Source organism: Bombyx mori, chromosome 20 (assembly GCF_030269925.1).
Source record: "Bombyx mori chromosome 20, ASM3026992v2".
Taxonomy (NCBI): domain Eukaryota; kingdom Metazoa; phylum Arthropoda; class Insecta; order Lepidoptera; family Bombycidae; genus Bombyx; species Bombyx mori.
Genome location: NC_085126.1, coordinates 11,120,655 through 11,134,314, shown reverse-complemented (window position 1 = coordinate 11,134,314; position 13,660 = coordinate 11,120,655). Strand labels below are relative to the sequence as shown.

Below are 13,660 nucleotides of genomic sequence, written 5' to 3'. Positions count from 1 at the left end.
CGACATTTTTTTAATACACTCAGATCGTGCTCCTTACTTCAATTCTCTATGTGTCGGATGGCGGCACCTTTTTTTTTCTACGGGTCTGGTGCCGTGATATTCCGAAATTTTGGTCACAAGCAATAATGCATTTAGATTTATACGATACCCGGATTGATAGGCGAGTTGGTCCCATCATTCTGTTTCTACTGCAAAGAAGTCATGTGTTTCGGCTTGAAACGAAAAGGTCTTTATAACTGATGAACCTCGCATCACTTATCTTACATTTAGCGATAAAAATGAATTAATTCATTGCACAGATCGCTTCGAACATTCTAGATGGAAGGAATGAGTGCGGCTTAAGAATGGCACTTTCCAATTCGCGCGCTGTCGTTGATTGCTTGCCGTTAAAAATTTAATTAGTGTAATTAGCTGGGGTATTTGTCGTGTCGTGCGCGGGACATCCAATCACTCGATTCGACAATCACTTTGCTCTGTACTCTCAGCGCAATTACGTATTCATCAGATCAATGCCGAGATTCTGATGTTTGCACATCTAGGCAAGCAAGATATTAATAAAATTGTACCTACTCATATTTATGGTTTAAGGGTTTTTTGTATTCTCTTTAAAAACATTATGTACACATTTTGTCTCTGTTTGATGGTAGAATATAACAATTATTATTCCCATCCTAGACCAGGCGTATAAAAAAGGCGATTAAGAAATACAACAGGATATCCTTAGCTTTTTTTTATGAAATCCTCCTATGAAATCCTGAAAAGCACCCCATGCTTTTTTTACAATAAAATCATTTTGTCTTACACTATTTTTAATTCAAATTTATTTTCTATTTTTTAGTTGGATTTTCTATGAAAGCGTATTTTGTTAGTATTTTTTTTTAAACTATTATTTATTTTTCACATTTTAGTTGAATTTAAATTTTTTTAATTTTTTTTTAATTTTTTTTAAATATTGAATTGTTATCGGTCCTTAATAAGTATACCAAATTTCAAGTTAATCCGACGTTTTGAAGGGGATCAATATCATGTTCAAAGATTCCGTCACATACACACGTCTGAAGCTAATAAAAGCGTATTAATATACGCTTGCACGTTGAGGAAGACTGATGGTGATTTTACGTTGAATTCGACGCGAACCCTGCCGCGTGGAAGCCATTACAAAGATGCCACCCACACTGAAACACCCGAAATCAATGGCCGACCTTCCGACATCGATACACAAAACCCATTCATCCAGAGAGAAACAACATGTGTGCTGCTTACAGAGCTCATGGGCACACGTCAGAGAGTTCTTTGTGAGAAATGGTTCAATGAACCTAACGTTGTGTGTTTTAAGATTGTATGTATGTACGTACGTATCTGTTTTGTTTTTTGTGGAAGTTTTCCGTGAAATTTATTCATGGTATATTTTGGTACATTTACTGGTGGTAGGACCTCTTGTGAGTCCGCACGGGTAGGTACCATCGCCCCGCCTATTTCAGCCGTGAAGCAGTAATGCGTTTCGGTTTGAAGGGTGGGGCAGCCGTTGTAACTATACTGAGACCTTAGAACTTATATCTCAAGGCGTGTGGCGCATTTACGATGTAGATGTCTATGGGTTCCAGTAACCACTTAACACCAGGTGGGCTGTAAGCTCGTCCACACATCTGCAATAAAATAAAAAAAAAACACTCATATTAAAAAACTCTCACTAAGCCCACTAATGTTAGGTAGCTACCTACCCTAGCCTATAGATATCTCAACGCGAACTGAACGTGAGACTTACGGTCAATTGTTTAGTAATTACGCATATTACAATTATTGTAGCTTTAATTTTGATTACTATTAAAGGAATACGGCTTTGAAAGACTTTAATTTTTGAATCGGCATTTGAAGAGTGTCGATGCTGACTTCGAGGATAGCTCTAGATTGCTAACAAAATGAACATCGTTTGGCTTAGACGCAAATCGCGTATAAAACATTTCCCATCACTGTTCTTCAATAATGATAACGTCATATGTTTGCTTGGTGTCTAGATTAGCTCTAACGCATCTCTTCTCGTGTGTGTCGTAAGAGGCGATTAAGGGATTCACCGGGAAATGGACAGCAATATACTCTGAGTATTACACCAGCGTAGTGCGATCGGCAACTGGAATTTCGCGGTGGCGGGACGTGTTAGATTTCCGCACGGGTAGGTATGCACCATCCTGACTATTTCTACCACCAAGCAATCGGCTTTAAGCGGTTGGATTGGGAGACGACATTCAAGGACGTCTATGGACTCCCGTGACCAATTGTCAAGACAAGGCGCCTCAGGGATTTGTTAATCCGACGCAAAGCAATATAGTTTGTTTTGCGCACAAATGACGTCACACGTATAAATGGCATACGTAATACGTACCACATAACAATACAATTTTGGACGCGACCACGAACAGTGTGCTTAGTGCTAGTTTTTTAACGTTCTCGATAGCGTTAGAGTTAACGCAAATTTGTATGGAGTTGGAACGTGTGCCTACGTTTGCCGTTAGGGGCGCTGTTCGAACTGCATACAAATTTGAGTTAACTTTTACGCTATCGAGAACGTTAAAAAACTCGCACCAAGCACACGAGAAAACGAAAATACAAGCGTAGGTACGTGGCCAGCTTCGAATGTGGTGAACGACTTTTAAGATCCGCCGTCCAGTACAAATATTGACTGTGCTTATATATTTTTAGAACTGCTACACACGTAGCGCGCGTCCCTTTACGTATTAATATCCTGCGAGGGAATGACTCACGGCTGTCGGCCACAGCGGACTCCTAAAAATATATTCCTCTAACCGTAACTTTCACCAGAACTAATAAAAACTCTAATGTTAGAGTCGTTTTAAAAGCGACGTACATCAATGAATTAAGGTATGATTCAGAACTACGCTGCACGCAGCAATGCTGCAGTGTTGTTGCGGCCCTACTGGTCCCCATACATTTTTTTTCCTACCTATGCTGATACCCTTGAGAGGCTATTTCAGCTTCACCCTAACATGTAGGTGAGCTCACGGGGCTCAAACCGGGAGTGTTACTAACACTGGCCCTAGCAAGAGTCGTGCTTCGCAGAATCTACCACCGGATCGGAAACGCGACCCACTGAGAAGATCCGGCGAGAATCTCAGTGGGCTGTGTCTGTGTGATAAGGAGCTCTTAGTTAAAAAAAGGAAATAATTATTGGCCTTGAGTATAATGAAACAAAAAAAAAACGTTTTAATGAGCTTATACAAATTAATTATACGTGTTGCCACTACTAAAGCCAAATCTGTTCGGCCGAGCTTTTTTTAATGAAGAATTAAGCACATTTAATTTTGTCTTGCTTGGTCGTGCGCATATGGCTTAATATATGTTACAAGTCAGATTTTTTACTTGTTGTTACTTATTGTGTATCTTTTTAGCTTGTAATGTGTATTGTGTGCCTAATAAATAAATAAATAGATTACTTGTAACCCGGACGGCTTTTCAGTTTCACCAGGACATGGGAGCCTCTGCCGCGTTTTAAGTACTCGCTTTATATAAAGACAATGGGTCCGGGACTGCTTCAGGCTGCATTTTAGGTACATAGTGTTGGTAATTAGGGGCCTGTGTAACTATACCACCACTCTGCCCATTTCTGCTGCGAATCTATAATTAAATACACTTCTTCTTTCTTCTTCTTAGTCGAATACTTCATTGCTGAAGGTCGTGTCCTTGAAAGCCCTTCGTGGCTCTTTGTACCCTCAGCTTCCATTTGCTTCGGTTTTCGGCTTCTCTCAGGGCGTTCGTAACAGAGAGTCCAGTGAGCGCAGTTATCTGATCCGACCAACCTTCGATCAACAATAGTAACTAGATTTCGGGTCGGCGCAAAAATCCGTCTCGTTAAATAACAGCGCACTTCAAATGTGAGCTCTTATTTTGTCTAGTTCACTCCAGACACAGCCAATGTCAACCCGTCTCACAATGCCGCAGTGTGTATTCAAAAATTGCAAAAAATGCCCGAAAAAGCAATTTAACGGCCGGAGTATCTTACTTTCGGTAAGTACATGAAGTATACGTTATATTTTAAGCTTTAAACTAATAAATAATATTAAATTTTAAACAAAATTACCGATTTTTAACCACCGCTACAAATGTTGGCCAAGGCTCGCCAACACTTGGACAAAATTTTAGTTTAACAGAAAACTAAATGCATGGAGTAGATTTGTGTTGTAATAATTTTTAAAAATTTGTTAGCAGTACTTCAAAATTGGTTAGTTAAAATTGGTTAATTCTGCTTTTGTGTCTTTTTGTTGGATTCTCATTGGATACTTAGCTTTCCTTTTTTATTTAAGCTTTCCTAGCAATCACGTGTGCAGAATGGATCTCGATTGTCGCCAGAGAAAGAAGAGATTACTTTTATAAGCCAGCTAAGAACTCCACTCATTGACACTGGACATCTTTGCCTTCCGTGTTCACGGCTACTGAAACGTGGCCGAAGCATTGTAATAAAAATATCGCGCTCAAAACCGTTTAAACGTTGTTTTATCATATGAGTCGACTATTATCAAAGCCGGCAATCTGACTTTTGGACAATTATTGGTAAATCAGAAAAACGAATTATTGACTTTGTATTCCATTGGCAGTCACAAAACTCTTCGGAACGACATCTTAGATAAATAACAGGTTAACTATTAACCTTTATTTAGTGCAGGTTTTGAACCGTATTCTTTGAAGGAGACGATTATATTCAAATCAATCTGTAATGACATATCAATAATTTTTTTTTGTCCAAATGCACAGATTGCCACCTTTGATAATAGACGACTCATATGTACTAGTCGCGAAAACATAAAAATATACTACAAAAATATCTATTACACAAAACGTAACGCTAATAAAATAATAAGTAATGTATAGATACCAACAAACATAAATCCTCAAAACATAAAAAGTAAACAACTAAACACCTTTTTCACTGGTGGTAGGACCTCTTGGGAGTCCGCACGGGTAGGTACCACCACCCCGCCTATTTCCGCCGTGAAGCAGTAATGCGTTTCGGTTCGAATGGTGGGGTAGCCGTTGTAACTATACTGAGATCTTAGAACTTATATCTCGAGGTGAGTGGCGCATTTACGTTGTAGATGTCTATGGGCTCCAGTAACCACTTAACACCAGGTGGGCTGTTAGCTCGTCCATCCATATAAGCAATAAAAAAAAAACTTACTTTTATTCATATAATAAATTATTTTAGTGTTCAACGCGACTCCGTTACCTCCTGTAGTAAATAGAAATTGAAATTTCAAGCAAAAATAAATAAAACAAAACGATGTTAGTTCTCAAAGCTATAACGGAAAAAATTACTTTATTTGTTGGGTCATAAAGTTCATTTAACATTAAAGGTTGTTTAACATATGTCATTTCGTTTGTAAGTGACAGGAGTAATTTATTGCTTTGTGACGAATGATCGTAAGTATTAGATAATGTTTTGGAGATTTGGAACTTTATTACTAGGTGGCATAGCTGTAATTAGTTTGAACTTAAAACTGTTTCAAAACTTTTTTCTCCGTTTGTTGTAAACCAACGTAGCTATGTATGTGTATATTCACGCGGACAGTTTTTGCTTCGATTTTGTACGTGTCCCTTTATCTAGTTACTATTGTTGATCGAAGCGACCAACAGCATAATAACATTGTGTATGTATGTGTGTGTTTAATTTTTGTTATTAATTTTAAAAGAGATTAAGGGCTTTCAATTTTGTTTTCTTTTTTTTTATCGCTTAGATGGGTGGACGAGCTCACATCCCACCTGGTGTTAAGTGGTTACTGGAGCCCATAGATATCTAAAACATAAATGCGCCACCCAGTTATAAAGTCTCAAGTATAGTTAGTTACCACGGCTGCCCCAACCTTCAAACCGGAACACATTACTGCTTGACGACAGAAATAGGCAGGGTGGTGGTACCTACCCGCGCGGACTCACAAGAGGACCTACCACCAGTAAGAAAAAGAAGAAATTATTATAAAAAGAAATTATAATATATCGCAGAAAACACAAGTAAGTCTACTTTTGTTTATTCATTCTGAAATACTCCATATCATTATGTAGGCATGTATATCCATTGACCTTGAGTATACCAGTCTGGCGGAGAGCCAATCCCTTTTATTCTATTTAAGAACGAAGAACTCCGTTTTGAGGTAGGTCAAGAATGTGACAGAGACAAAAAGTTTGTTAGCTTTTTGGTGTTCCGCTTCGAAGAGATTGTATACGGAACCATAGCGTTTCTTGTCTTGTACTCTCTGTCGAACCTCTCTCTCTGTCATCACGAACCTTTTTAAATTTACACTATTGATTAGTAAATGAAATTCGGAAGGTGTGTGTGTTACAAATTATAAGACAAATGTGTATTAGTTATTGCTTAGATGGGTTCACGGAGTAATGCCGATGACAACGTGAATTCCACCTTAAGGTAAGACATTAAAATCTCTTTTACATTGCTGCCGGTGTTCTACCACCCAACCCGAAGCTCAGACTGTTCCGTGACATTATCAGTTACCCGGGCGGGCTTACAAAGCGCTTATAATCAGAAATTGAAATGCATACGACAAGTAACTGAGACTTAAAACTCATATCTACACAGACTCCGGTAACAACTTAACATTAAGTGGGCTGTTATTAAGTACACCTGTTAAAGCAAAAAAAAAGCCGCAAAGGTCAATTCGGCAAATCAATTCGTATCGTATAATATTTAACGTGCTAAGGTAAGCAAGACCTCTATAGTCCTGGAGGTCCACTGCGGCATATTAGCCTCTCCGAAACCTGACAGCTACAGACCCTACGCCGCCAGCATCCACCGGCTTCCCGGGAGCTTCAGATAAGAAACCAATCTATAGTCCTGGAGGTCCACTGCGGCATATTAGCCTCTCCGAAACCTGACAGCTACAGACCCTACGCCGCCAGCATCCACCGGCTTCCCGGGAGCTTCAGATAAGAAACCAATCTATAGTCCTGGAGGTCCACTGCGGCATATTAGCCTCTCCGAAACCTGACAGCTACAGACCCTACGCCGCCAGCATCCACCGGCTTCCCGGGAGCTTCAGATAAGAAACCAATCTATAGTCCTGGAGGTCCACTGCGGCATATTAGCCTCTCCGAAACCTGACAGCTACAGACCCTACGCCGCCAGCATCCACCGGCTTCCCGGGAGCTTCAGATAAGAAACCAATCTATAGTCCTGGAGGTCCACTGCGGCATATTAGCCTCTCCGAAACCTGACAGCTACAGACCCTACGCCGCCAGCATCCACCGGCTTCCCGGGAGCTTCAGATAAGAAACCAATCTATAGTCCTGGAGGTCCACTGCGGCGTATTACAAGGGCGGGATGATAAGTACCTAGCCTAATAATGAAACACTTAACTTTCCATTATAAAATTAATTTTATTTTTCGACATAGTCTCCGTGAACCTCTACGCACTTATTCCATCTTCGTTCTAAAGCAGTAATGCCTTCCATAAAATAATTTTTTTCGAGGCCTGTAAAATACTCCTCTACAGCGGCTATGACTTCATAATTTGTGGCAAATTTCTGTCCGCCCAAAAAAGTTTTGAGCTTAGGGAATAAGTGGAAGTCTGATGGCGCTATATCAGGCGAATAAGGTGGGTGGGGCAGCAAATCTTACTTCAATTCGTTGATTTTTGCCATAGCTTTAACACATGTGTGACCCTAGGGTGGAAAATTTTTTTTTTCCGCCAAATCTGGTCGTTTTTACTGAATACATTGATGAAGATTATCTAGAAGATTAGTGTAGTATTATCTGTTAATTGTTTGACCTTTAGGAAGGTAATCTATCATCAAGATCCCAACTGCATGCCAAAAGACGGAAGCCATGTGTTGAGTTGGGTAATCTATGTTCTGTGTCATTGCATTTTTTTTCCCTCCATTACTGCTGCAAAAAGTATACAAATTGTTTGTCTCTAAAAAGTTACGTTTAATAAATTCTATAAAACTATCCAAGTTATTATTTAAATACGACAAAGTGGGTGAACAAACATATTTTGGTCCTTATCGAACCGGATTTGCAACAAACTCGAGTGTATTCAAATTGACTTGACCTCGGCAATATGAGCAAAATCACAGAACTTATCAATATTCTGGAGGAAAAAGCGGATCTGATATTAAAATGCACGACAAACATTAAAAAATGTCCGAAGACACGTATGACGAAGGGGTACGTAGAAACGAGGTTGAATACCATCGAAGATTACTGGCAAATATTTAAAGAAACACACGACACTCTTGTGAAGTCCCTCACCAAAGAAAAAAGATCGGATATATTATATTTCAAAGAAAATGTGTATAGCAATATTGAAGAGTTATATATGGATACAACATCAGATTTAAAGGATACTTTGTCCAATTTCGTACAAACTGCAGGTACCCCCACACCAATTAAACAACAAGATTTGAATATAAAATTACCCCATATACAATTACCTACGTTTACTGGACATTATGATGATTGGCCGACCTACAACGACATATTTACTTCACTTGTTCATCACAATATCACATTATCTAAAGTTCAAAAATTACATTACTTAAAGGCAAGTGTTGCTGATGAAGCGGCTTCTCTACTCAAACACATATCAGTGACTGAAAGCAATTATGAACAGGCATGGGACATTTTAAAACAGAGATATGGTAATAAGAAACTTATTGTTAATTCACTTTTAAGAAGATTGTTTCAACAACCAAAAATAAACACACCTAATGCCATTCAACTAAAAAGATTATTAGATACTACAACTGAATGCCTGAGCAGCCTACAAAACCTTAACTTACCTGTTGAGTCATGGGATTTAATTATCATCTACATAATTGTGCAAAGACTGGATCCTGAAACACATAAAGCATGGGAAGAGTATAGTTTCCATAGAAATAGTGAAGACCTACCTACTTGGCAAGAAATGAAAAACTTTCTAGATTGTAAATTTAGAACAATGGAATTAGTAACATACACACCTCAAACAAAAGAATTGAAATCTTATAAACAAAAAACATTCCAAATTTCCACAACAGAAAAGATCTGTATTAAATGTAAAGAAAATCATACCCTTTGTCATTGTGAAGAATTTATTAAACTGTTACCAGATGAACGAATTGGTTTTGTGAAGAACAAGAATTTATGCTATAATTGCTTACTACCAGGACACCCAGTGTTTAAGTGTCGACTCAGAATATCATGCAGAATCTGTGGTAAGCGGCACCATTCGTTACTACACAAAACAATCAATGGATTAGAGACAAACTATAAACAAGTTGAAGACACAAACATCCAACCAGGCCCTATAAAGGATAATGATGCAGACGTTGCTATACTGTCGCATATGGCGACAAAGAGGTCCACAGCATTGCTGGCCACAGCATTGATAACTGTTAAGAATAGTACAGGACATTATACAGTATTGCGCGCCTTAATAGATCAAGGGTCACAGGCTAATTTTATTAGTGAAAGAGCAGCACAACTTTTGAAAGTCAAAGGAACACCCACTAAGGGGACAATCACTGGAGTTGGATCTACACAAACGGAAGTAAATCTGGCAGTCCAGCTTGAAATATTATCTAGATACCAATGCAATTTCAAGCTCAACGTGGAAGCATATGTGATGCCTTCACGTTTAACAACATACTTACCGTCCACAACTATTGCCGACTCCACACTCACCTGGTCGCATTTGAAAGGTCTCAAGCTGGCAGATCCCACCTTTAATCAACCAGGGAGAGTTGATATGCTTCTAGGTGTAGAAGTATATGCAGCCATTCTGAAAAATGAAATTATTCGAGGTCCTCCTGGCTCTCCATGCGCACAACATACAAGTTTTGGATGGATTCTCTTTGGAAAGGTACACAATGACATTGAAGAAAGGAAAATAACAGTAATGCACCACCACATGGATTTTGATGAACTGTTACACACATTATGGGAGTTAGACTGTGATAATCAAAGAAAACTTACACAAGAAGAGGAACTCTGTGAGAACATTTATTATGAAAATGTTAGGAGAGACAATGAAGGAAGATACATTGTGAAATTACCTTTTAAATCATATGTCATACTAAGTACAGAAGGTAATACCAGGGATATAGCACTAAGAAGATTAACACAACTAGAGAGAAGATTACAGAGAGACATGAAGTTAAGGACAGAATACACTAAAGTGATGCAAGAATATATTGAATTGAATCATATGGAAGAAGTACCAGAAGAAGAATTAGGGAAACCCTCTGTCTACCTTCCTCATCATGCAGTTGTAAAGGATACAAGTGAGACTACCAAAGTAAGAACTGTGTTCAATGCCTCCTCAATGGGATCTAATAATGTTTCCATTAATGATGAGTTACTAGTTGGCCCACAATTGCAAGAAGACATGAGATCATTGGTTATGAGATGGAGACTAAAATGAGTTTGTTTCATAGCAGATATTGAGAAAATGTATCGGCAGATATTGGTTACCAAACAGGATGCAGATTACCAACGAATCTTGTGGAGAATTGATCCAAATTTTAAAGTCAAAGATTACAGATTGCTTCGGGTAACATTTGGAACTGCTTCAGCTCCGTTCCTTGCTGTAAGAACTCTACAACAAGTTGCAGAAGATGAAGGCAAAGATTTCCCTGAAGCAGCTAGAATGATTAAGGAAGACTTCTGGATGGATGACTTATTATCTGGTAACGATACAGTAAGTGAAGCCATTGAATCAGCAAGAAATGTCAGTGACATCTTGAATCGTGGCGGTTTCAAATTACAAAAATGGTCTTCTAACAGTATTGAATTTATGAAAAATATTTCACCTACAGAAAGAAGTACATTGATAAATGTGGATATGAACCTGGGAGGAACTGTTAGAACATTGGGGTTATCATGGAATATAGGAGATGATGTGCTACAGTATAATCTTAATTTGCCAGAAGTGCCACTTACCATTACTAAGAGAAGTATACTTGCTGAGATACAACGCTTATTTGATCCACTTGGTTGGATAGCACCTGCCTTGTTACCTGGAAAACTAATAATACAAAGACTATGGTTGAAAAGACTTACCTGGGATGAAGAAGTAGACTCTGAAACTAAAAGAGATTGGTTAGAGATGAGAAACAACTTAAATTATTTAAAGGAAATTAAAATACCACGCTGGTTACTTATTACTAGTGATGTCATAGAAGATGTGTCAATACATGGATTTTGTGATGCATCAACAATTGCATATGGAGCAGTTGCTTACCTGAGAGTCAAAACTTACAATAATGAATATAAAACTATGCTGATAGCAGCGAAGACTAGAGTCGCACCTGTTAAACCAGTCTCACTGCCCCGTTTGGAACTGTGCGGTGCGGTGTTATTATCAAAGCTCTTGAAACACATCAGTCGTGCTACACGGATACCAAGGAAACAAATCTTTGCTTGGACAGATTCTACCATAGTACTATCATGGCTTACTGGAGACCCGACGAGATGGCAAACATTTGTGAGAAATCGTGTAGTAACAGTGCTTGACAATATTGGAAATGCATGGTATCATGTACATTCTCAAGACAACCCTGCAGACATAGCATCAAGAGGAATGCTTCTTTCAGATCTCAAAGAATTTAGTTTATGGTGGAACGGCCCTAAATGGCTCACCCATGAAGAAATATTGATGTCTCGCGGAGATAATATTTCTACTGACCTAGAGTTGAGAAGAACAATTATCAATACAAACATAAAAATAGACAATAATCATAATGAAGGAAATTATATACACAATCAATTTGAAAACTTTAACAACTTGATGGAACTACAAAGAACTATTGTGTACTGCAAAAAATTCTTGAATTTTAAACGAAGTAGCGATAACATTAGTACAAAGTGCTTCAGCCCACTGGAGTTAACAGAGGCTCTTGAAACATGTGTGCGGTTAGCACAACATAATGATTTTGAACATGAAATCCACGATTTGTTACAAGGGACTGGAGTAAGTAATAGAAGTGTACTGAAGAATCTCAATCCTTATCTAGACAAGAAAGGTCTTCTCAGAGTAGGCGGTCGATTACGAAATGCGGAAATGGAAAATGACGCTAAATATCCTATGATCATAAGTCATAAGAACCCCATTGCAACATTGATAGTTAGTGATGCACACTTGAAGACACTTCATGGAGGACTCCAACTCACAATGAATTTTGTTAGATCAAGATTCTGGATCATAAGAGTAAAATCATTAATATCAGCTACAATACATAAATGTTTAATATGTGCAAAGCAGAAGGCTAAGGTCCGACACCAACTCATGGGAGACTTACCTGCAGCACGAGTAACACCCACTCGTCCATTCCTACACTCAGGAGTAGATTTTGCAGGCCCACTACAGATTCTGGTTTCCAGAGGAAGAGGCATGAAATGCACTAAGGGATACATATGTATATTTATATGCATGTCAACTAAAGCAATCCACTTGGAACTGGTTGGAGATTTAAGCACCGAGTCATTTTTAGGATGTTTTAGAAGATTTGTTGCCAGAAGAGGTCGATGCTCCCACATTTGGAGTGATCAAGGTACAAACTTTGTAGGAGCCAGTAAAGAATTAGCTAAAATGTGGCAAGAAGCAAAATTAAGTATACCTGAAGATTTAATAAACATTTTAGCTGAAGATGGAACCCATTGGCACTTTAACCCACCTTATAGCCCAAATTTTGGAGGTTTATGGGAAGCTGGGGTGAAATCTATAAAATATCACTTAAGAAGAATTCTTGATAGAACACTTACCTTTGAAGAGATGTCCACCACACTGTGCCAGATTGAAGCCTGCTTAAACTCACGGCCACTATGTCCAATAGCTCATAATGATATTGACAATTTAAATGTACTTACTCCTGGACACTTCCTCATTGGAGAAGCTCCAATCAATATACCTGAACCAGATCTTAGCCAAGTGAATGTAAACAGACTGTCTAGATGGCAACATACTCAGAGGATACTTCAAAACTTTTGGCATAAATGGAAGACGGAATATCTCACACGTTTACAACAAAGACCTAAATGGTTAACTTTAAAGGATGAGTTTAAAATTGGAGAAGTGGTTCTGATTAAGGAAGATCACCTTCCTCCGGGTAAATGGGCCTTAGGTCGCATAGTTGAAAAATATCCTGGCTCTGATAACATCTGTAGAGTTTACAGCTTAAAATGTTGTGGTAAATTGATTAAGAGATCCATTAGTAGACTGTGTAAATTGCCAATTAATGAATAACTTTCATTAAACTTAAAATTTGGTTACTTTATAAACTTTATTGTTTTGTTTTTACTTAATTAAACTTAAGTAAATCTATAAATATATTTAATACAAATAGTTAACATTTAATTGGCAATAATGGTTAAAGGATTGGTCAAGAAGGATGTTTAAAAAATATATATTTATTCATGTAAAGTTAATGATACATTAAGAATGACCTAATGTTCATAAAATTCACCTATTTATTATAGGTTGTTTTGTACTCTCTGATTTGTATTTTGAAATCTGATTTATGTTTGATATTGTAAATTCTAGTAATTTGTTTGGTTAAACTCTTGGAGCTTATCAGAATGAAAATTTACAATTTTGCTATGATTTACTGTATGTTTCTCAAAAACTTCGTTTTTGGGGGGGCGGTATGTTGAGTTGGGTAA

General features: G+C 38.1%; 1 protein-coding gene and 1 long non-coding RNA gene across 2 annotated transcripts in view; one reads left to right on the top strand and one right to left on the bottom strand.

Annotated features, from left to right (window-relative positions):
• The window catches only part of LOC732968 (cyclic AMP-regulated protein), a 46,277-nt gene that overhangs the window by 20,439 nt on the left and 12,178 nt on the right, over positions 1-13,660 (bottom strand).
• LOC134200795 (uncharacterized) lies at positions 3,091-4,499 on the top strand. The gene is made up of 2 exons (XR_009975862.1): positions 3,091-4,020; positions 4,317-4,499. It is a non-coding gene; the product is annotated as an uncharacterized LOC134200795 (long non-coding RNA).